Source organism: Lichenostomus cassidix, chromosome 3 (assembly GCF_008360975.1).
Source record: "Lichenostomus cassidix isolate B80296 chromosome 3, HeHo_3.0, whole genome shotgun sequence".
NCBI lineage: Eukaryota > Metazoa > Chordata > Aves > Passeriformes > Meliphagidae > Lichenostomus > Lichenostomus cassidix.
Window position 1 is genome coordinate 79260061 of NC_139483.1, and position 24269 is coordinate 79284329.

Below are 24269 nucleotides of genomic sequence, written 5' to 3' on the forward strand. Positions count from 1 at the left end.
CAGAGACACTCAAGTGCTGTACTTTGCCTTGGAGTCTTCATATGTTTTATCAAATGATAGCTTGATGTAAAATAATAAACAGCCTCTTGCAGCAGAGTTTGGAACTCAGGTTTTCCTATTTTCCAGAGATTGCCCTAAATGATTTAGCTAGAAAGTAACATTCCTGGCCTAGTAAATATTGAATTTCTTTAAAAAGGTGGAACAGCTCCAGCAGAAAGAGCTAAACCTACCTCGTTTTCTTCAACTGAAATAGTCTGTAGATCTGCTACGAGAGCACTCTTCCAGGCAGTGAAGGAGAAGTGCTTGAACTTTCACTGAACACAGCCTCGACCCAAGGTTCTGATATTCCTTGTTAGTGTGTTAGTCATGGACTTGTTGGTTAAAAAAAAAAAAAAAGACAACCAAAAACTCAAATGTCTGTCCCGTCAGGCTTTAAAAGAAACCTACAAGGTTAAGCTATCAAGTGTCAGGGTTGGGAAGGATTTAAGAAATAGTTTCTCACACTCTCTGGTGGCCTTGTGTTGATGTTCTGCCTCTCTGGGTCCTTGTAGTCCTCCTGCAGATTGATATACAAACACTTCCCTATTGAATGGGAAGACAATATAATGAAAAAGGGCTTGAAAAATTCTGATGTGCTCAGTGTTGTCTTTCTCTTGTTCCTTCCTGGCAAGGTCTCTTTTCAGGCGTCCAAGTTCTCTGTGCAAAGTTTATGGGAAAGAGGTACCAACTACAACAGAGAATGGTCTCAGTCAGGACCAAATAAGGGAAACAGATGTATGTAAATCCATGAAGACTGCTGAGGGAGCTAAATATCCTCTTTGAAAGGTCATAGCTATTGAGGGAGGTTAAAAAAGTCAAGTGTCATACTTATCTTCAAAAGAAACCAAATAAAATGGCAAAGAGGAAAACCCAGGGAACTACTGGCCTCACCTCAGTCTCTGGGAGGCTGTGAGAAAAATGCTCCCAGAAGTCATTTCCAGGCACATGGAAAATGAGATGGAGAGAGGGAACAGCCAGCACAAATACATCAAGGGACAAATGTGGCTGGTTGACCCAATTATGTTATTTTATGAGAGGAGAGGAGGGAAAAAGAGTGGATGGCATTTCCATTGCCTTTAACAACAGTCTCTCTCCACAGTGTCATTGCAGTTCAGCCAGTGAGATAAGGACTACATATGAATTACAGGTGGGTGAAACCTGGCTGGAGAGCTGGGTTCAAAGGTTGTGATTAATGGCTTGAAATCCAGCTGGGTGTTGAGTAGTGGCAACTTTCCTAAGGGACTGCACCTGAGGCTGACACTGCTTAGCATTCCTCATCAGTGACCAGGCAATGGGACTCCAAGCCCAGAAAGTTCACAAACTGCACCAGTGATTTAAAGGCTGCAAGGTCAAAGCCACCATTTAGCAGGACCTTGATAATCTGGAGGTGTGACCAGATGGCCTCCACAAGTCCCTCCCTTCCTAAAGCAGTGTGTGACCCTTTTCCACACCGGGAAGTAGATTTACAAAAGTGTGGTGCTGTGAAATGAGAGGCAGAGCCACCTCACATAACTGAGATGAGACTAAATTTCTTCTGAAGGGCTGCATTTGGCTGAGTGGCAATCTAATATTATGTTGGAGTGCCAACACGAAGGTAGCTAACAGAAGAAAGTAATAATGTAAAATATAATATTTCTGCATGTGTTCTGTTAACTCATTTGATAAAGAAAAACATCTCAAAATCCATGTAGATAGCCAGGGTACAAAAAGAAACCTAAGTCTCCATTTCCACAGACATTGTTGAAAGGAACTGCTTAAGAGAAAAACCAGTCTTGCAACATTTATGAACAGAGCTGACATAAAATTGCCTAAATTCAACCATAGAGGTTTTTCCTAATATTTCAACCCTTTATTGAACTAGTCATATTAAATTATTTCCAGAACATGTAATTCAAGAATGATGTGACCCATTTTGAAATATGTTTTATTTGTAATGCTATGACTAGATCATAGTTAGATGTTCATAAATTATGTCACTCTGAAAGGAGGACATAAAAAGGTATTTAATAAAAAGATCATGCTGTCTTGCAAATGAGTAGTTAGGTCCTTAATGTCAGGATATACAATATAGAAAGCATGATGTAGAAAGTATTGACTGTTCATTGAAATTAATGCCCATGGCCAAGTGGTTATTATTAAACTTCAGAAAACAATCTTTATAGTTTCTGAAACAGTCTCATCCTGAAAGATCATAACATCTTGGTGACTAAATGAAAATGAGATAGTAGCTACATAATGGCAAGCACTATTGAATTAACTTCTGAAAGAAATTCACTAAATGCTTAATACTTACACTGGGCTGAGAGAAATGCAGCTGCAAAGTATTTCATTAAAATGCTCAAACTTTAATTTGATTTTAATGGAAAATTTATGAAAGACAGCTATTAAGACTAGATGGGGGAGATGATCACTATCATTTTCCTCTTAGTATAACCAAGGGCTTAATTTTCCTTAAGTTTTTAATTGTTCTTTCATCTTCTCCAGTTCCATGCTCTGCTTCCTAAGAACATGAGTTTATCGAAACATATTTAGATTTAAGCTGGAGCATATGCTTTAAAACCCAACAGTTTTTACTGTTTTTTACATGAAAGAAACAAATCTATTTCTCAGTGGTCATGGTCAAATCTGACCCACTAGAAATATGTATGCCAATTCTACTAAGAGAGTTATTTGTATTTTGAAGTTATGTCTGTTGTCTAGGATGTGGGGAATTGGCTGCTGGCAACCAGTCAGAACCATTTAAGGGAAATATTTGGTCATCAGTTTTGAACTTGGAAATTGTGGGTTTTGAACATCTCATTCATTAATTTTGTTACTGATGACTCAAGACTCACCAAAACTTTTTATTCCCACATTTACTGAATTGTCCATTGTACCCTTTTTTAATGACTGTGTCAGATTTCAGGGAGATGTCTGCATGAACTGTTCTAGACACTATTTTTCCATTCTTAAAAATAGGTAAAAATTTAAAATGGCATTTTTGTCCACTGATGTTAAAAAAATAGGGTACAAGAAAAACCAGATATTCAGCATGAGCAAATTGTGGAAATGTGAAGAACAATATAAGATACAGAGCTGTGTTGACTTTAGTTAAACTGTAAAGCTTAGCCAGCTCAAAGGCTGAATTGCCGTAGCTCATACTCAGCCTGGGACTGCAGAATGTCAGGCATAGCATGGAATTACTGTGCAGTGGGTGTGCTTGCCTGAAATGGGGAAAGTGGAAAGGACTTTCTGGTTAATGTAATAAACAGCTTTAAAAAACACAACTGGGACGTTTTATGGCACATAAGTAACTGAAGCATAGGTTTTCCTCTCTCCATTAATAGTAGCTGATATAGCAGGTGTTCCCCACTTCACATGCTTGGAATGTGCAGAAGTCCTCTGTACTGAAAGGCTTTGAATTCTCTCATGCTCTTCCAGAGCTGGCCATAGTCCTTGCTTCCTTACAAAAAACTCAGCTAGGTAAGTTTTATATGTGCTTTGTGGCTAGTGGGCTAGTGTGCATCCTTATGAGAGAGAGAGCTGTACTCTTTTGTAGTGACGTGAATTGTGCCAGTACATTGTATAAATTATGGAGTTTGCAATGCTTAGTTTTCTTCTTGTACCTTTGTATTTCTTCTGACACTTCAATAGTCTGCCTTTTCTAGAAGACCAACTACACTCGTCACAAAATGCTTGTTCACTGCACATAGTAGATTTCTACTGAAGAAAAGTGTTCAAAGAAAAAATAATGTCCCAAATCAGAGAAAAAATTTATGAGTTTCAGTATTGTAGACAGAGAAACCTTTAACAAAATTGCCTTAAAAGAATATTTTTCTTTTAGGAAAAGTATCTGTTGAAAAGTCCTCTGAAATTACTGTTTAATGCAGTTCTACACTTAGATACATTTTGTCTGTAAAGTGGCAGACATAACTATGCCAATGAATAAGGAGAATGGCTGCTATAATGTATGTTTCCCTGGTAACTAAGTGTAATTATTCATAGAAATGAATTTATAGGCCTCAGATAAGCAATATTCTAAGTATTTGCTACAGTTCTATCATAGTCTAAATATAGATAATGCAGTACAATTGGATTTAGCTGGATGTTGTTCACATCCCTTAGGTATGAACAAAAATGGGTGCAGTTGCATTTATTTGTAAAAAATCCTTGCTCTCAGTGTAGCTATTTGGAAGCAGTGTCAGCTGATATCCTAAAAGAAAGCAGGAGATTTGAGTGTGTGATGTGGGGCAGAAACTGCACATGGACTTGTGGAAATGACTCACAACTCACAGAATTGAGACTCTTTAGCTGTAGTTATAAAATCTGCCATTTGAACTTTTGTGTGAAATTTACACTCCAGCTACCAATAAATCAGTCTGCATTTCCATCTTCTTCCAAATAACCTTCTATTAGGTCATCCAAAAAGAGATAAACAACATTGTTTCATGGAAGTATGTGCCTCTGTTGTTGCAATGGGAATTACAAAATGAGGCATCTCTGAAAGATAACTTGAACATGGTATTTCTTTCTTATTTTCCAATAAGTGATGACTTGGAAGAAGACTTCTCAGCAGAAGCCAAAAGTGAAGAGTAAATTACATTTTTTCTTTATGTAATGTACATGCTGGTTATGTGTTTGGGGAGGACTTGGAGTTTTTAAAAGAACATTTGGAATATCATACTGCAAAGTTTGAGAGACCATTAAGCAAATTGGAAACCTTATACATGGAGGAAATATTATGTTCAAGGCTTCAGTGCTTGCTATGATTAGAGTGCTCTTTGTGGGAGATTTGTTAATATTTCTTCATCCTGGACACCTGCCAAGCTTAAGGCTTTAATGCTCTGAGACTGAGTCACGAAAGTGGGGACTGACTACTCAGAGCTTGTTGACTTGCCAGGAGGTGGGTGTGGGAGGTAGTATGCAAGTAAAAAAAAAAGAGGGGCATGAAAAATAGTCTTGACATTCTGTGATAATCTTTTGTTTAGAAGAAATAAGTCCATGGCTTCAGGTTTTGTATCTATTTTCTGAACTTGCAAAAAAAAAAAAAAAAAAGAGACATTTTAGAGATGTGATCTCTTTTCTTGATTCAGAAAGAATACCTCTGTGTTTGGTCAAAAAAAAAAGAGCTTTAAAAACAAGGATTAACACGTCACTGAATATAGATAACTAAATACAGCATCTGTCCATGATAATTATCAAGTGAAATGTATAATTTTGACACAGAAAATAATTTCTTTTAACTTCTTTCATTTGCTAAGCACTAGAAATCTCTAGTGCATCTCTGCAAAAACTGGTTTAAGCTTGCTGAAAATAGACTAGATTTTCTGGATCATGTTTTATGGATCTAGACTGTACAGCCCCTGAGCCTCTTTGAAGCACATGCTTAAAATCATTAGACAAACAGAAATTGCACAGATAAAAATAAATTACAGCATTTGTGAGCTTCTTTAGCCAAATTAGATCAGTGTAATTAAGTATTCAGCCTTCCTTAGCATATAGGAGAGGGCTAATATGCAAAGCTCAAATGCTTTTAGAGGGACAAACGGTAACTTGTGAGTTTAGAAAAAGTTGCTGAAAATGGGTATGGCTGCAGGGTTACACACAGAGCACTGGATCCTGAAGGCATTCAAGACAAGACAAAGGTCTGGAATACACCCATTTTTTGTGTGTTAACATTCACAAAGCCTGATTAGTGCAGGCTTCACAAATACTGGTTTTCAGCTAGGAAATGAGGACTGAAGCCAGATGAGCTGCTTATTCGGTCTTGCATCATAGAACTTAACACATCTGGGCTTCAAGTGAGGGCAAAGAAGCACAAGTTAGTCTAAATTGCTCTCAGTGCTGGGCTTGCCTTTAGCTGGGTATACACTGCCTGTGTTTATTCCTCAGCCATATTGTCTTGCTCAGGAATTACAGTGCAGAGCACAATCTAATGATCCCTTAGTGAAAACTCTCTGACCTTCGTGTGCCATGCATGCTTGTATCTGATGCACAGCAACTACATGGGGTTCAAACATAGGTCTAGGGAGCTTGCACAGTTTCAGCTTTCTATCAGACTTGCATGCAAATTGAGCTGCATATGACTTTTTTGTGTGTTTATCTCCATGTTCAGATTCAAAGATGGATGCAGGCAACTTTGTAGGATAGGTTTGATATGTGGCTGTCGATTCTCCTATGAAAAATGAGAAAGTAGTGACAAAGGAAAAAGAGATTATGTGTGTAAATGGGCTTTCAAGGTTCCCTATGATCTCTCATGGAGAGGTTAATAAACTTTGGGGAGGAATGGGACCATTTCCATTACAATTTTTTACATCATCCAGAAAGCAGACTGTAGATCCAGTCCGTTACCACATTTACTCCATAAATAAATTTTAGTCTATAAATAAATGCCTGGTATATAGAGGTATGACAACTAATAGAAGTAAGAAAAATAGCTTTTTTCTTCAGCGAAGAGAGGGAAAATAGCTTTGTATGTCTGGAAAGAGCCAAGAAATGAGCTCAAGTACTGAATCCTAGATCACCAGTTAGATGTTAATTTGCTTTCTCACTGCCCCAAAGACCTCTCTTCTAGATGGCACCTAAATATGGTTGATGTCACATTACAGCACAGCATTCCCAACCACTGGTACGAGTGAAACTGCAACAAAGTTAACTTTCTTTATCCTATTCAGTCCTCCCTTTCTACCCCCAAGCCTTGTCACCATCAAACATGTCCTCTTGCTGTAGCTGGCCATTCAGAACACTGACCACAGCCCTTTTTTTTCCAGAGACTTTAGATGGAGGAAAGAGAAAAAATATATAATTGTCTCTTAAGAAGTCCCAGTCCCAGCAGAGCTGTGAGTAGCATGCTGTAATGCAATGTGCCTGTTAGACTGTGCTGCAAGACTTCACCAGCCACTGCAGTCTCTCCTTACCAGCCTTTGCCTCTGCCAGCTACCTTCTGGGAATGTTTTTGTGCTTCTTCCATTCCAGATGACAAATGGCACACCACAGATAGAACACTGGGCTGGGTCTTGGACTGCTGTGGTTATTACCTCTCCAGTCACTGAGGGTGCAGAAGTGGCTTTGCTACTGATGCAGCTCTTGCGTCCTGACACACAGTCACAGCTGTCCTTCTTGACAATGCATTATCCTCAGACCACTTGCATGGGAAGTAAACCCCTGGGGGGTTTTTAACAGAGGATATGGCAGGATAAATTGATGGTCTTCTCTGCTAAATTGAAGCCTTCAGAGCCTGTCTCTGCTGGCTGGCTGTCTTCCCAGGTGTTTTGCACTTGAAGGAGAAAAAAGACTCCAAAGAAACCCCTCAAAGTCCAACTGTTATCATAATCCTTTTAATCCTCCTGCATTTGAGTATTATGTCCTCTCCCTGCCTGCCTGCCAGCCACTATAAAACAACCCCAAGGGTTTGTAATCCAGACATTATTTCCTGTTGGGCTAGGAGTTTCAAGATAGCCTCACATGAGGCTCAGTAGCAATAAAGAAAGTCATGGGGAGTTATGGGTTATTTCAGAGGAGAGGAAGGGTAGTGATGTTCACAGATGTTATTGATTTAATTTTATTTATGAATTGTGAAGAATCAAATAATAATAGAGCAGAAACAACTTGCTGGTTAAAAAGAAAATTGTATTTACCTAACCATCTGTTTCTATACTGTTCTAAGTGACTTACAGTGAATCTGGAGGAAACTGTTCTTCTGTAAAGCAATGCAAGAATTCAGTCTTTTCTATCAGAGACAGAAGAATTGGGGGCATACTGTTTCTGTCTCTTCCGGTGTTAATCTGCCAGCCCTTACCCCAAGGTAAAGTCTCATTTTTCTCATTTAGTTTTTGGAGAGTTTGCAGTTGAAATGCTGCATTGCCCCTCTCTGAGTCACATGTGATTGCAGCTGCTCAGCATATATATGCATGAATTCACTCCATTTCAGTAGGGAATTTTTAGGCTGAACCCTGCATATTATATATTAGAAAACAAAAAAACCCAAATCAAACCAAAACAAAAAACCACAGAAAGGGATAAAGGAGGGAAAAGGAATTGAGAGGGATGACCTAAAATGTCCCCTGAATTACATTATAAGATGAAGGTCTATTTGAAGGTTCTATAGACAATAATGAGGATGTTTACTTCCACTGAACCTTTTACATTTTAATCTAAATAAACATTGCCCTAAAGCAGGATAGGAAATGATTCTTCCTTTTGATGGTCTTTGAGGTAAATCTTTCAGTATGTTGCCCAACACTCTTTATTTCTTTTGTTGTTGTGGGTTTTTTGTATATATATTTCCAAGGGAAATATTTCTACCTCTTAGGTTAAAGTTTTTTATTTGTCTATTGTGTGACAGTTTCCTGGGTTGGAGAGCATCCATTGGCACTGGGACAAGGGCATTTAAAAGGAATTTTTCCTTTCCACTGTAAAGAATATAGACTCAAATGCTGCATTTTGCAGTTAATTTTATGAATGAGGTAAAACCTTTACTTTTAGGAGTATGAAGTGCAGAAAAGATTATTTTTATGTATAATCTATGCTAATATATTTATGTAAATATGTGTGCATATGTATGTAAAAAAGCACATTTTATGTAAGCATCTATACTGATGTAAAGGCCTATTCCTCCTTTCATAGGAACAAAGGAATTCTCACATGGATTTTATTTTATGTAACAGGGGCACAGTTACAGCAGCTTAAAATAACATTGAGGCCTTTACTGAAGTGCTTAAGCATCTGAGAAACCTTTTGAATTCATGGGGCTTCTTCACATACCTCGATCCTGGCATGTGTGTAAATACTTCACTGTAGCAGGGTCACGAGACCTCAATTCAGCTCTTATAAAAATCAGTGGAAAACTTCCTTTTGATGTTAAAAGCAGCTGGATATGTCTGCAGTGTGTATTTTCCATGCTAATGTGGAGTGAGCCAGCCATACTGCAGGAACATTTGGTACACGATAAAAGTCTTAGGGCTTGTGAGCAGCAGCAACCTCACACCGACAACATTTATCCAGATTGATTAAGAAATGTGAATGAAAAGGCATTCCCAGACTGGCAGAAGGCAGCGAGGGCCTTCCAGAAAAGGCAGCATGGAATGAGCTGTGGCTGAGGAGCCATCAGTGGTGGCAGAAGGGTGTGGTGGGAGCCCAGAAGGACGACTGAAGATGGTAAGCTCATTCTTGGATGTATCAGGGTGACAGCTGTGTTGTCACACCCCATGTACACCTGGGAGTGCAGGGGTAAGTCCTGCTACAAGGAGCTGATCCCAGCTGGGGAGGAAGAGCAACATCCATCCATCTCAGAGACTGGAACTTGGCATCCAGGCAGGTCCAAATTTCTAGCGAAGAAAGAACATTCTGTGAGTTGTGCAGCATAACTGCAAATGTACAACTATGGCTGCTTTGACACCAAGCCTGCTGAAAAGGCTTTGTCTACAATTGTGTTAAATTATCCCAAGCAGACTATCATGGTTTAAATTTCCCTTGCTTCAGAGTTGGAGGAGAAGATGCAATGGAGGAGAATCACTGAGGCATCCCTGGGAGATACACTGAGTGTGTCTTTTTGATAAACGCTCGGGAAACTGAATAGGACCTGGAAAAGTGAGGTCATACTATGCCAACTCACACTCAATTGTTCCTGGAATGCTGCTTCTAGGCATTTCTTTAGCAAGAAAATTTGCAGAAAACCTGGAGAGGGCAATGGAGTTGTAATGGATACGGTTTCGTAAAAATGACAAAAATCACAGGTAAATAACTCTATAGGGACACCTAATTACTTGTGGCATTTGAAGGAAGTGGATTGCAAAGAGTTCCAGATGAGTAATCTAAGGAGATAAAAGGAGGCAATTAGGAACTGGAACTGCCTGAATATTTTCAAAATTTCAATATGGGAAAATGAAGAGAAGAAAAATGATTCTGTTTTGACCTGTTCTGTTGGCAAGGACAAATGTAAGAGAGGGGAATATTTAAGGTGGCTGATATAGAGAAAGTCTGTTCTTAGGCAATTGATCATAAGACATTTAAAAGAAATAAATGGCAAACCCTTCACTCTATTGCATTCAAAATAAGACTCAGCAAAACTGAAAAATAAAATGTAATGGTAGGCAAAGAACAAGAAACAAACCAAAAAATGTAGAGGTGTTTGATATTTGTATTTGATTAAGGAATCAGTTAGGTTTCTCTGCATTCATTTATGTAAATTCTAGATATCTTTCCCTTTATATACGCTGGTTAGTACAGTCACACTTATTTTTGTATGTCTCCCCAAGCTGAAATTCACTCTTAGTTAATACTTGACTCTCAAATATGTACAGCACTCCTTTGGGCTGAGTATTTCCATCGTCTTATCCTATATGACCTCAGTTCCTGTTAAGAGAACATCTGCCTACCTTTCCTCTGTTCAATAAAGCACCCTTTTCTACTGTCCTTTCATATATGAAAATGTTCTTTGCCTTTCATCCTGCCTTTTCTGTAATCTCTCCACTCTTGTACTTCAGCTGTTTCTCAGTGCTTTATGACAGCCTAGCTCTGACTGACATAAAACTGAGAGTTAGTTTCCACAACAATCTTCCTAAACATTTTGTCTCAAAAGATACAGTAACATATAATTTGATTCCTTTTTTGTTCAAGGCTCAAAACTTTTGCCTGCATAAGGGTGGAACATAGGAAGGTCAAAAGACAAATGGTTATTGCTTGCTGGGCAATTTTTTAAACCAGAAAACCTAACCCAAAGGTAGACCTTGCCAGAAACACAGGAAGACTTGGCAGCAATGGCATGTGCTCCCTGCCTGTGTGACATCCTCTTCCAGCCTCTTCCATCTATCATTGACATAGACTCATAACATCCACAGTCAGCATCCATCTTTTGCATCCATCTAGTGCTGCTTTTTACTTGTTCCTGTCTACAGCTCAGGAGTCACATTTGTTCTATTTCCTGATTATTTCGAGTTTCAGTTAGGTTACCTGGGACAGTATGAGGTATCTGGTAGGCTGACAGCCTCAGGTGGTGATATTGTGCAATGTTTGCTTAATTGCCTTGATATAATTAGGCTGTTTATTTTGTTACTCAACTAGAAAGGCTATGCTGTTTGAAGTTTAGATATTTTGTTGATAAGTGGAAAGATAAATGTAATAATATTGCCAACTGGAGAGGGTAATCTAAAACTACATTGACTAAAGGACAGCTCTGCTACATAATTGTGCTGACTGGGAGGAGGAGACAACTCCTTTATTACCCAGATGTGCTGAGAAGGGCCCATTTCACTTTGAGAGAAGCTGAGCTGGTTTTCCCATCCTTTCTCTCCTGGGTGTGTATGTTACAGGTTCATATAAAGGTCTGTCCTGGTTTTGGCCAGAATATGGTTAATTTTTGCAGCAGCCAGGAAGGGACATGGCCAGGACCTGGAGGTTGTTTTATACCACCTCATGTCATTTTCTGGGGACAGGGGGGTCCCTTCTGGTTGAATAAGTGTGGCATGAAGCGAGCGGTCAGGTAGTGCCAATTCTCTCTCTTACTGATGTTATTGCTGTTACTGTTTGCTTTTCTTATTTCATTGCTCTTTCCAGTAAATAGTTCTTATCTCAATCCATGATCTTTGCCCTTTGTGCCTCCAATTCTCTTCTCCATCCTGCATCAGGGGGAGTGAAAAGGGGGTGTAAGGGAGCCAGGGGTGCGAGGTTTGGAGCACTTCAACAGGAGCACTGAAATGGGGAAGACCATTCCTAAATCACAGCAGCCTTATTTAAGTCTCTTTCTTGACTCTTATGCCAGCACACAAAACACTGCTACAGAGACAAATAATTTCCCTTAAAACTCTGTGAATCTTGGGACAGAACTTACCCACTTCAAGCAGAAGAAGCAAGAGAGCAGATATGAGATTAGCTCAAGATGAGGCACAGAGGCCATTGTGAAGGTGGGGCTGGAAACCTTGAGTCTTTAATCCCAGGCATCTGCCTGTGTTTGGTAAGGGAAGATTTATTGCAGGATGTTGGAAGATTTCTTGTTGGAGGTTGGATGCACACTTAACAATTTCCAAGTTCCAAACATATTTTCAGGCATTGTTATTTAAGTGATTAACATTTAATCCTTGTGAACACAAGCTGTTTTGGCAAGGAAAATGCTATATAGCTTCATGGTATCCAAGTGAGATTTAGTCTTCTAGCATGAGGTACTAGTAAATTGGCTGTTGGCCTATCTAGCTTTTTGATACTGACATCATGATTGGTAATCTGAGTACCTTGATAAAAGCAACAAACCTGACCTCAGAGTTTCTCCCAATGTTTCTGAAATCCCCTGGTGAATTCATTATGCTTTGGATGCCCAACTCTTTCAAGGGTGTGCCATTAAGTATGCTGTTGCTAAGGTAAGGTCAGAAGCCTTAGAGCTGAGCTGCAGCTTTTCAGCAAGCTTAGAACTTCAGCAGCATTGCTCTGCAAAGCAGGTGGAGGGTCAGTGCTCAGAGCAGAGAACCCTAACCTGCTGCTCCTCTATTCTCACATCTCTAAAATTTCATGGGGAAAATTACGAAACAAATTCTATTTTGACCTTTACTATTAGATATGACAGAAGTGAGAGAGGGAAGTTCTTTATGCTGTTTGGCACAGAGCCATTATCCTCTTGCCTAATGCCCTGGCAGCCTGCCCTCAGGATAGCAGTGCAGCTATATGATGGCTGGTGCTCTAGTGAAGGCAAACAAACCTACTCTTGCCTGAGCAGAGACTCACAGGAGCCACAGGGTCTTTGTTATGTTCCCTGTGCAGCTGGGTTAACTGGGCCTTTTTGGTTTCCTTGCTGTGCAGCCAATGTATTTTAGGATGGGACATCATCTTTGTAGGCACTGAACAAGAAAAAACAGTACCCAGGAATCAGCAAGCATCTTCCAGTTCCTGAGTGGGGAGGAAGGGGGAGACTAGCAAACAGGGAGGGGAGAAAGTCCATTTCAAGATAAGTATGTCAAAAGGTTGAAAACAGGGAGAAGTGTGCTTTTCTGCTCATAGTTTACTTATTGATACGGACTTGGTTCTTGGCTGCTTCTGTTTCTTGGCTGCATATGTTTAGAATTTGTAGAGCTTTATGTTCTGCTTCAGCAAATTATAATGTCAAGTGGGGAGAATGGTAAATTGTCAGGACACTTGCAGGGGATGACATCTGTAACCAGTATTTTATATGGGCTTTTATTCAATTTTGTCATCAAGAGTCCTCGTGATTGCTTCAGTGCTGTCAACACGTGAACATATACAATGTGTATTTGATATTGATCCTTCTTTCTTTCTTTCCTTCTTTCCTTCTTTCCTTCTTTCCTTCTTTCTTTCTTTCCTTTTTCTACTAATTTCCTATACATTGGTAGGATAATTAAATTGATGTGACTTCTAATAAACAACTAAAATGAAATCTCACTTTATAAGAAGAAACTTCATGCTGAATTCCTTCCTTATATCCACTATTGGAATTCCTTATCTCAGGCTTGTGAGATATTTTCCTTTTCTAAAATATTCTGTCAAAAAAGTTGGCTTTTCTCTGTTAGAATTAACCACACATGCTTATGAAACAGCAATGAGTACATATTTCTACTTTTTTTCTCTCTCTCTTGTTTTTGTTTCATGATGCTGTAATGCTTTTTATGGTTGGTTTTATTGTTTTCCCTGGATGTTCAATTCCTTGTTTGTGCTGGTTTTTATCATAGCAGCAAGAAGAAAGTATCTTTTATAATGGGGAGATGAGAATATGATTACTAAGGCATAAAAAACTATATGACACAGAGAGAGGTGTTGCACATAAAATTGACCCTAAACTAGAGTTTAGTAACACTTTGATTTTTATACATTGTGATTTCAGTTCTTGTTGCCAGAGGAGAAGAATATGCAAAGTCATGTCAATGGAAGGTTATAACATTTCTTTTCTAGACTTATATTTTCCTAGATTAAAGGTACTAAATTTTAAGATGTATATTGTTGTACTCCATACTGCTTGTGCCTTCCTGGATCAATAATTCTGGTCATAAATGCAATAAATATTAAGATAATTATCAAAAAGCACATACATTAAAAAAAAAAACTTTGGATGTAACAAGTTTTTCTGATTACACTTTAACAAACATCACTGTGAGAGTATCATTTATCTTTAGCCAGGATTTTTAGAGTTATGTAACATTTTTCAGGAAATTTATACAAATTTCTTTTATAGAAATTTTCTAATGTTAATAATGTGATCCTTAGTTTTTGTTTTTCCTCTTTCCTCTGTCAGGCATCAGAGAGCTGGAAGTATCCCATGCTGATTAATAGCATGTCATATTCATTCAGAACCAAGGCTAAAGTTTTAAAGTCTTATCCCAAAGTCTTAAAGTCTTAACACCAAGTGGTGTTCATATTTCTCTACCTGTTCTTTAGTTAGCAGACGAGTTTTAATTATGCATTGTTATAGTGTTGGATCATACTTTTAGCTACAGTTTCAGACATTATAAATGAATGTTTTTCCATGAAACCAGTGAAGCTGCATGTCCTGGGGTCTAGATTCAGTCACCCACACACATCTGGTGCTGTATGATGTACCCTAAAGGCACCTGCCTGGCCTCTGACTGCCCTTGTCTGCTTCCCTCCCATGGGTCCTGTGTTAAATCCACCAGCTCAAATGGCAGCTCAGATGACACTGCACACCTTGGCCAGTCAACAAACCACTCCTGCCTCCCATGAGCTAGCTTTATAACTTTTTTACATTGCAGAGAAGGAATGAATAGATTAAAGTACATGTCTTCTAGAGAATCTCTGTAGACTGTTCTTGCAGGGATTTTTTTGTTTAAAGCTACTTGTCCCTCCAATTTATATCCATTTTGACCTGACAGCCATTTCTCTTATTTTTCTTACTCTTTTAAAATGCATTTAGTGGGTAAGTGCTGGCAAAAAGCCTGACCTACTATCACCAAGTACTGCCATCAAGTCTGATGTATTAACTGTCTTGGTTAACCTGCAAGGTTAAAAGGGAGATGCTCTTAGCTATCTGTGTCATATCCTCATTAATCCATAATGCTGGAACACAGCAAAGGTTTGGGAATATTTCTCAGCAGAGTGCAGAGGATATAGTAAGGATTTTCTTGCCTTCAGCAGAGCAAGAAAAATTAATAAGCTTTAAAACTACTCCTCCTCTTCTGCTAATGTATTTCTGCATCACCTCTTCTTACTCTCTGTGCAAGTTTTAATGTTGGAATTGCCAATATAAGAGAATAGCTTTTTTTACCTTTTCTGAAGATGGGTAGAACCAGATAATGAAAAGAAAGTATAAGTAGTTTAAAAATGCAATAACCTCATCTGATAGATGTGAGTTCCTTTCTTCCCTAGGAAATGTGGCTGATAGGAATAAATGGTGAAAAATTATTTCATACCCTTTCCTATACTTTCATAATACTGACATTAATTGCTACAACACCGGATATTTTTCTCTTTCAGAAAATATATTTACTATTTTAATTTACCTAGATTTTTGGCATCAGTGACATCCTGGAGCAATAAATTCCATGATCAAATCTCACAAGAAGATTTATGTCTGCTACTTCCTGATACAGGTGAATGCCTTGTTGCTCTTATTCTTATGACAAGGAATAGAAACATAATTCCTCTGAAACTTTGCAAAGACATATGGTTCATAGCTCTTCTGGTTTTAAAAGTTTTGCTATTTCAGTGACCATTTTCTGTCATCTTCCTCCAAGTCTCCTCTAACTTCTGCAGGGTCCATTAGTGCTGAGTATTTGCTGTATTTTTCACTATTATTTTTTACTGGACTGTACTTCACTATGGTTTTTCATTCACAAGCTGAGTGGTTTATAGACTACTATGCAACCTGGGATTTGTATTTGATCTAGTCAGGATTCTGGTAGAAGTGTGAAAACAACATATTGAATAATTGTCGGAAAGTTGTCACCAGCAGTTCCCATATGTTTTCTGAGTCTTTTCTAGCTGAATTGGTTAGATCCTTGAATGTATTCAGATATCCATTTATCTGATTATGTTTCAGAGTTATAACTCTGAAATGTGTATTAATAGGTAATTTAACGTTAGCCAAAGAAAATTGATTATAAAAGAATTAATAGATGGTGCATGGGTAAAAATCTGCTTTTTACTTACAATATTTGAAAGTGAGTGGTCCTAATTTGTTTTAAGAAGTTTAAATCATGTAGTCTTGCAGAGCTCTGGCCATCTTTGCTAAAAAAATGAACACGGATATCTTCACCAACTTAATTACGAACTCTTTGTTCTCAACCATAAATCAATATTAACAAATCCCTGCATTCATTCACAGTTTAAAAGAGTCAGGCACCCAGTGGTTGCAGGATGATGGCTGGTCCTGCTGGGAAGCCCTGTGGCCAGCAGCCTAAGGTCATGGTGGTGGAAGGGTGTATGCCTGAATTGACCACTGGCAGAGACCAATCTCTGAGTTGCTCTGCTCAGCAGAGCCAGCAGGTATCTGTGAAAAACAAGGAGCTGTTTCAGGACCACACAAGTCTGACAGCAACCTTGGCTTCCAGTATGGATCCAACTGGCTGTATTTGAGCACTTGCCTACTTCATTTGAACTGCATTAGAGTAAATCCCTTCTTTTCTCCATATCCTGCTGATGTTCTTTTCCGGTTTGCCAGTACAGTTGAACAAATATTAAGTAAGACAACTAGAGGAGAACTTCCAAATTTTCAAGGTCTGTTTTCTTTTATCACAATGAACACATTTTCACCTCACTGATTAAAACCAAATAGGTTTTCTGCTATTATAATTTCAATAGAGTGTGAGCCTTTAGGTAAAAATTTTTGTCTGGTTCCTTACAATGCTTCCTTCGCAGCTAATTTATGCCCAGTTGTTGTGGGTCAGTTCTGTGACTCCCTTGTTTACCTTCTGGCACTGTCAGACAGCAGTCCTTATCTTGCTAGTCAACCTCCTGCAAACTTGTACAATAATTTCTATGGCCTTCCCTCTTTGAATTGGCTCTTCACTTTTCAGACATCTCAATAGCCTTCTCTGCATCTACCCCAGCTGATATTCATCTGCTCATGATCAGCAAGGTATTTCAGATGAGATCTTAAGGAATATTATTAGTCATTCAGTAATGGAAATGTCTCTTTTACATTTTCAGATTGTATTTGGTAGGGTTTTTTGGTTTTGTTTTCTGTTGTTTGGTTGGCTTTTTTTTTTTGGTTGGCTTTTTTTGTTTGTTTTTTGGTGTGTTTTTTTTTAACATTATTTTTCACAGTTGCCTTAAATCAGCAACACAGATCTGCCCTGAGATCAAGCAATGTATTCTTTCTCACCTTTCACTTCAGGGTATAATTTTTTCTTTGTTTCTTTCTGCTTAAATTATTCTCCCTTTCAAAACAAGAAATCTAATTGCTTCTGTATGGAATCTGTTCAGATTCTTTCCTGACTATCCCCAGTTTGTGTAATTTATCTTGTATTGTTGAATTGTTTAGGTTGGAAAAGACATCTAAGATCCAACCATTAACCCAGTACTGCCAAATCCCAAATGCCATATCTACACACCTTTTAAATACATCCAGGGATGGTCTCCACCACTTTCCTGGGCACACTGTCTCTGTATTTGACCACCCTTTTGGTGAAGAAATTTTTCCTAACATCCAAACTAAACTGTCCTGGTGCAATATTAGGCCATGTCATCTTGCTCTATCACTTGTTACCTGTGAGAAGAGAGCAACACCAATCTTGCTACAACCTCCTTTTGGGTAGTTGAGCACTGAAACATGTTGCCCAAGGAAGTGGTGGAGTCAGCATCCCTGGAAGTGTTCAAGAAATGACTCAACATGGCACTTAATGCTGTGGTTTAGTTGTCATGGTGGTGTTCAAAGGTCAAACTTGATGATCTTGGAGGTGTTCTCCAAATTTAATGATTCTATGATTTTATGATAAGCAAAAGATGTTTTTCAGACATTTACATAATTATTTGTAAAGTAGCCTGCAATATCTAGGAACATTTTGGAAGAGAATTTCTGCTAGTTATTTCTGCATAGTTTAGTTGTGGGAGGGAAAGACATTCTTCATATCTGCTATCAGTAAAACGGGCCTATGCAGAAGGGCCTGTGCAGTCTGTGAACATGAAGCCATAAATATTCAAGGAGTTATCTAGAGATTCTCTAAAAAACATATTCTGCTCACCCATCTAACCACCCATCCATCTAATAGTCAGGGATAAACTATTTATAGTGAATATTTGCTAGGCTTAGCCATTTCCCCCTTCTTGCAAATTATCCAGAAAAGGATGATGATTCTTATGACAGGTGCATATTTTGTATTTAGAATGAAGGTTAGGATGTAGCTGAGTGTATGGCTTCTTTCTGACTATTTTCTACTAGTCCTGATTTCTAAGAAAAGAGTGACTTGAGCAAATGAGAATTTGGGTGCTATCTAGGGTGGCAATTCTTTGGCTGGTGAAAAGATAAAGAAAGAGCAGGGAAAGAGGGTTATTTGCAGGAAAAAAAAAGGGATCCTAGAAGGTACAGGAATGGACTCACCTCACGAGACAGAAGGAAATATCTGTAGTTGCTTTTACCATAGGATAAAAGAGAAGTGAGGTTTTAAGAAAAAGAGAGCTTTGGAAATCTCAGGGAGCAGGGTCTGGATCTTGTAACGGAGAGTTTAGGAGACAACATTAGATGTAAGGGGAAAAACTGACTTTGACACAAACTGTCACTGTATTTTACTAGACTAGGTCTCAAGAAAGATATGTTATGGTGTGTGCATAGATAATAGATGGCTGATGGATATTCTAGGATGTCTGATAGGTTGTAGGCAAACCCTCTTCATGGCAGTAGCCAGCTGCATTTATTTTTGCTTTCTCTGGTGCAATCACAGCTGTCCTTACAAACCATGGGAACACTGCATGTGTTTCCACCTGTGATGGGGACCTCTGCACAGTCTCATTTTCACTTGTCCAAGGGCTCAGCAATTTCTTGATGCTTTTTCTCTTGAAACAAACTGCTTTCTCTCCTTGCCCTGTTCGTGTCAGGATATCTGGGATGTGTGAGTGCACATTCTGACAACACCCACACAGCTGCATGTTTGGATACTAAAAGCAAGACTCTTATTTAAACGTTGAGAACTGTTCAGGAGTGTGGCTTTTGCTTTATTTGCTGAGCCATTTTTAAGAACACTTTCCAAGACCTTGAGGAACAATGAAAATTGGCAGCCCTTTCTGTAGTTCTCCTTGCCTGTGGCACGCTGTAGTTGCCACAGCCTTGCAGGGTTGCAGGGTGCCCAGGGAGCCTGGTGGCAGTGAGACAGAGAGGGGGACAAAGGGCAGTGCAGCTTTTGATTTTCCATGCTCAGCCCTATAGTCACAGGTTTAAAGGCATGGCACAACAAATGGAAAATATAATGGTTTTTTTCTGTCTCTAAATGTAAAATTTTAACATGTTTTAAAATAACTTTCTACCTGGTTACCACTTTGCAACAGGCAGGTGATACATCAGAGTACCAGAAGCTATTGTCCTGTGGTGAACTCTCTATCACTCACTCGAGCCTAACAGTACACACTGCATGACATCAGCAATCCAGTGACTCATACAGCAAGATACCATAGGTGTGTTCCTATATCCTGGAGATCAGAAAAGTCCCACGCAGGAGACTTGGCTTGTTTTTCCTATCTTGTTATGGAAACTGCGTGCATAGGCTCTTACAGCATTAAACAACTGTAAATGAAGCCTTTCTGTTTCTTATCAGAAGGTAAACTGCCTGTTTAAAAAAGGTGTTGCCAAGCCCAGGAGAGCCTCTTAGAAGGCTACAGGCTGTTGATTGTAGCTGTGTAGGGGGAAACTTTGTATGTAAAATATTTTAATATTTCCACAGTGAGCACTAATAATCCCGTTCTGGGGGAGAGTCCAACTAGTCTGAAGCACTGGACACATCTATAGCTTGGACAAGCTCAGTGGTTTGATATATAGCAAAAAATATATAAATATATATATATAAATATATGTATAAATATATATATATATAATATATATATAAATATACAAGCTGCCTAGGGTGATGCTACTGCTCCTCCTCCTTCTGCAAAAATAAAATTAGAGATAAAGAGCACTTATGGGCAATTTAGAACTTTTGTCTCTAAAAAACAGCAGCAGGTAGTTTCACTGAAGGCATTTAACAAAGCACTGTTTTCCTTCAGTTCTCATTTACTGAAACAACTTCTTGCAAATCCCATTCCAATTAATTTTTAGGATAATGACTTTTACCTGCTTGCCCCTTTGATCTCACTGATAACTTTTCCATGCAATACTTGGTTCAGCTCCTCTTCATGGCATATAGGTATGGAGGAGGCATTAGAGTGCCTGCTGAAGCAGGCTGGAATAGTTCCACAATACTTCAGAAGGAAAAACAGGGGGAAGAAAACTTGAAGGTTGAGTGTTGTGGATGATTGGCTGCCTCTCAAAAGACCTGATAGTTTAATGAAGGAAAGACTTGCTTGGTTATCCAAAAACCAGGCTAAGACCCCTATAAAAACAGGCTCCCTCAAGAAGTTTCCGGAATTTTCTATTTCACAACAAAAAAAGGGAAAAAAGCCCATGGTCTTTCATACGGCATTTCAGCATTGCTGTTCCTATTCCCAGCTGCAACAGAACAGGGTAGAGTCACAAACAAATTCAAAATAATGATAACATTACAGCCAGAGCATGCTGAATCTCACATAAATGATCTAAACTTCATTAAAAGTTTCAGAAAGGGGGCACCAGCTGAATTCTGTTATTACCTGGGTCTGCTACATCTCGTGCTCTACGGTGCCTTTGAGCTGTGAATGACTGGAGCCTGCAGAAGCAGGAGGTGCTCTGTTTGTATTTGTATTTCCATGGCAATGCAACAAAGGAGTTGTTTGGTCTCCTTTCCTCAAGAGATCTGCCAAATCACTCCTCTTTATAGAGCAAGCTGGAAGAAGGAATACAGTTGGCACTCTTGTGGAAAATTTAACTTTGTTGCAGCTTCATGCAAGTTGTAAATATCATTCGTTTCCTGAATATTTTTAATTACTAGGGATTTAGTGCAATTTTGTACTTGTGTTTTAAATGCTTGGTTGTCTGAACTGATTCTTGTTTCCTTATGCACTTTCTCATTTTTGTGATACAGACTTATAGAATATTTTGGGTTGGAAGGGACCTTAAAGACCATCTAATTCCAGCACCTTGTCATGCACAGGGACTTTTCACTAGACCAGGTTGCTCAGAGCTCAATCCAACCTCGCTTTAAACACTTCCAGGAAAGTACTTGAATACAATTCTGAAAGTTGATAAATTTAATATTTTTAACACTGAAATTTCTGGGTGCGAAAGCCCTACATTAGCCCTCCTATAAACTTGTGAGATAGGACTTAAGCACCAGAGAGGTAAAGATGATGTTTGCAAGTCTCTAGTATTCTGAAGCCTGCTAATGATAACTGTGCTGGGAGAGGTTTTACTGGGCCCCATAGACCTGTATACTTCCTGCCCCGAAAAAGCAGATCTGAGGGATGCAGAGGGATAGATGTATCCATAGATTTGTCCCCATCTCTCAACAGCTCAATAACAGAGCTCTAAAGAGCCAAAGGAAGACAGGAAAAAAAATCTAGCAGCTCACTCTCATCCTTCATTTGCAGAATACATTACATAAGCATGGTGGTCATATAAGGCGGCAGAGCAGACTTGCAGAAAGAGAGGTCACACCAGGGCGTTCACACTTTATCCAGGCATTTAACCGGAACAGCCAACTGAGCTAGGCTGCTTCCTCGGCTGAGTCAGTGCAGCTACACTCTTGCTGTGAACTATCTTGCTTTCCTCCCTGGGCTGCTGCTGAGGTTTTCTAGGATCCCAAGTCAGGTGTATGTCTGCTCTGACACTTCAGCTCTCATATGGTAATTGCTGGCTGCGTGTGCTAAGCACAAAATTGCAGCATGATGAATAGCTGTGATTAATCCGGGATGTTAGTGTAGGAGCATGCTGGCTTTGGAGCTGGCTTATTTAACTGAGAACCTCCTGGTGTCCTTCTGGTTTCATACTGAAAGCCATTTGGGTTTGAGTGAAAGCCTAGTGAAATCTCTCTCTGGGTTTCAGTGTATGTGAAGGTCTGTATGAGAATCAAAGAGATGAATTTAAAATACTGTATAATATTTAGCTGAGAGAGCTTAAGTGCCTGGAACCCAGAAGCTGAGGGTGTGAGTCAGTTAAGGGATAATAAGCAACTCCTCCTTGTGCCTTGAACGATGGCATTATACTTCATGATGGCAGGAAGAACATGAGAAATGAGAAAAGCAAAATTTTATCTGATGTGTGAAATGTCATGAGGGCAAGAATCACATACAGTAAATATGAGCAATAAAATGTGTTGACTGACATAAACTCTCCATTTCTGGAGTAAAAAAGGATTGCATTTCTGTACAAAAGAAACACGAAGTTACTTTTGTTTTTGAAATATCCATGACTGATCTAATCCCAGGCAAAGTGTTGTATCCTTTCTTTTCCTGCAATCCAAGTTTTAAACAGAAAAGCATAAAAATTTATTCCTCTATGTCTGACACTAAATAATTCAACAAAATGCTCTAGCTGCTGTGAGACAGGATCATGTGGACCATTTACTTACAAAACCAGACTGATGAGTTAGCAACTAACTGCTTACAGGAAAATGTTTTTTCAGCATTTTGATGCATGTTTTGGATGGTCAGTGAGAACACACATCATTATCTGTATTTTTCTCCATGAAAAGGATTTCTTACAGAATTTTTTTTAAATCATAACTCAAAATTCCTCATGAGAGCTATGAGAGCATAGTTACAGAGAAAATGTAAGTCAGAGTCACAGCCATTACATTTGGATGACTGCATCTATTTTTTAAGAGTGTTATTTTCTATTGCCATTGCCTTGCCTTTTTATTCACCTCAATCACATTTTCACACTGCAATCCTTAATAGTTAGGGTGAGAGAGAATCCTAAGTAATTATAGTGCAATTTTTGTTAGATAGTCCTTCAGACTTTCTGCCTTGACCCATTATGCATAAGTATACAATTACTCATGTGGAGCAGCATTTCTGTGTGGAAAGGGAATATGGAAGAAGCCTCATACCCTCAGTAGGTGTGCAGGGCACATATAGTAAAATCACAGTCCCATCCCTAAGTGGATTTCAGCTAAAGGTTACAAACACTTGCATAAGCTGTAACTTTCCTGCAGCACAGCACTGCTGACATCACAGGGTCACCTGCTGACATGATGTTTACATGTAAAGTTATGTAAATGTCTGCAGCTTGCAGACACAGCATCGGACTTGTTTTGAGTGTCTGAATCATTACCAGTACTAGGTGGAGCACATTGAGTTCAGCTGAGTTTGTCCAAAGGTGATGTTGACTATCCATTTGCTTTTCCTCTCTGTAGACCCAAAGAGATGAACCAGTTTATTTCGTGTTGGGATCTCAGCCCTGAATTTTCAAAACTCCGGCACTTGCTCATACCAGGCTTCAGTCTGGCCAGTCATGAGATTCACTTAGTGAATTACCAGCTGTTGATCAGCTTGGATTAACATCAGAAAAAATTGCATTAGTCTTCCAAGAATCCTAGAGAGAAGTCATGTTGGGCCATATGCACCAGTATTGGTGGTAAAATAGGACAGCCAGAAAGGTAAAAGTACAAAATTACATGTCTATAGCAGCAAAATAAGTAATATATCTTGCAAGTAGAAGTTTCTTCTTACTGCAGAAGTGACATAGTACTGCCTAAAGACTTTTTCTCAGAACAGGCTTTTTCCATTTAATTTTATAACAGGTAATACATACATATGCAATATTTATTGTGGATATGTTCATGCACAGTATATATTTCAAAGCCTAAAATAATGTCTCTCTCATATCTTGCTCTAGAAGTGATTTAGAAACAGCAGATTTATTTAATCAAATTATGCTAAATTATTATGTTCATTTCAGTGAAAATATTTCATGCTTCTTTTGGGGAAATATTATCATATAATTTCCTGGATGTATCTAGTTCATACATAGCAGATTTTTTAAAAAATAAATTTTGAAGTTGTTTGTTTTGCTTGTAAGACGTTCCCACTAAATCAGATCCAAACTAAATCTATTCTTTCCCAAGAAATAGTTTTCTGGATAACAATATATTTTGAATCTGGAGATTAGGCTTAAGATTTGAATGCAGGAGTTGATATATTACTGTTAATGCAATTTGGCATTTTAGACTATTTTTCAAGCTGTTAAAAATTGAAATATTGGAATCAACTAGGATATAATATAACAAATAGTGTCA

The 24269-nt window shown here is 38.7% G+C and overlaps 2 long non-coding RNA genes across 2 annotated transcripts in view; one reads left to right on the forward strand and one right to left on the reverse strand.

Annotated features, from left to right (window-relative positions):
- Nucleotides 1–8654: 8654 nt before the first annotated feature.
- Nucleotides 8655–10885, reverse strand: LOC146440078 (uncharacterized). Its single transcript, XR_014851348.1, has 2 exons — nucleotides 10733–10885; nucleotides 8655–9344 (listed from the first exon to the last, which is right to left on the reverse strand). It is a non-coding gene; the product is annotated as an uncharacterized LOC146440078 (long non-coding RNA).
- A 1420-nt stretch (nucleotides 10886–12305) lies between these two features.
- The window catches only part of LOC146440079 (uncharacterized), a 29540-nt gene continuing 17576 nt past the window's right edge, over nucleotides 12306–24269 (forward strand). The window contains exon 1 of the long non-coding RNA XR_014851027.1: nucleotides 12306–12368. This is a non-coding gene — a long non-coding RNA (uncharacterized LOC146440079). The remainder of the gene's footprint in view (nucleotides 12369–24269) is intronic.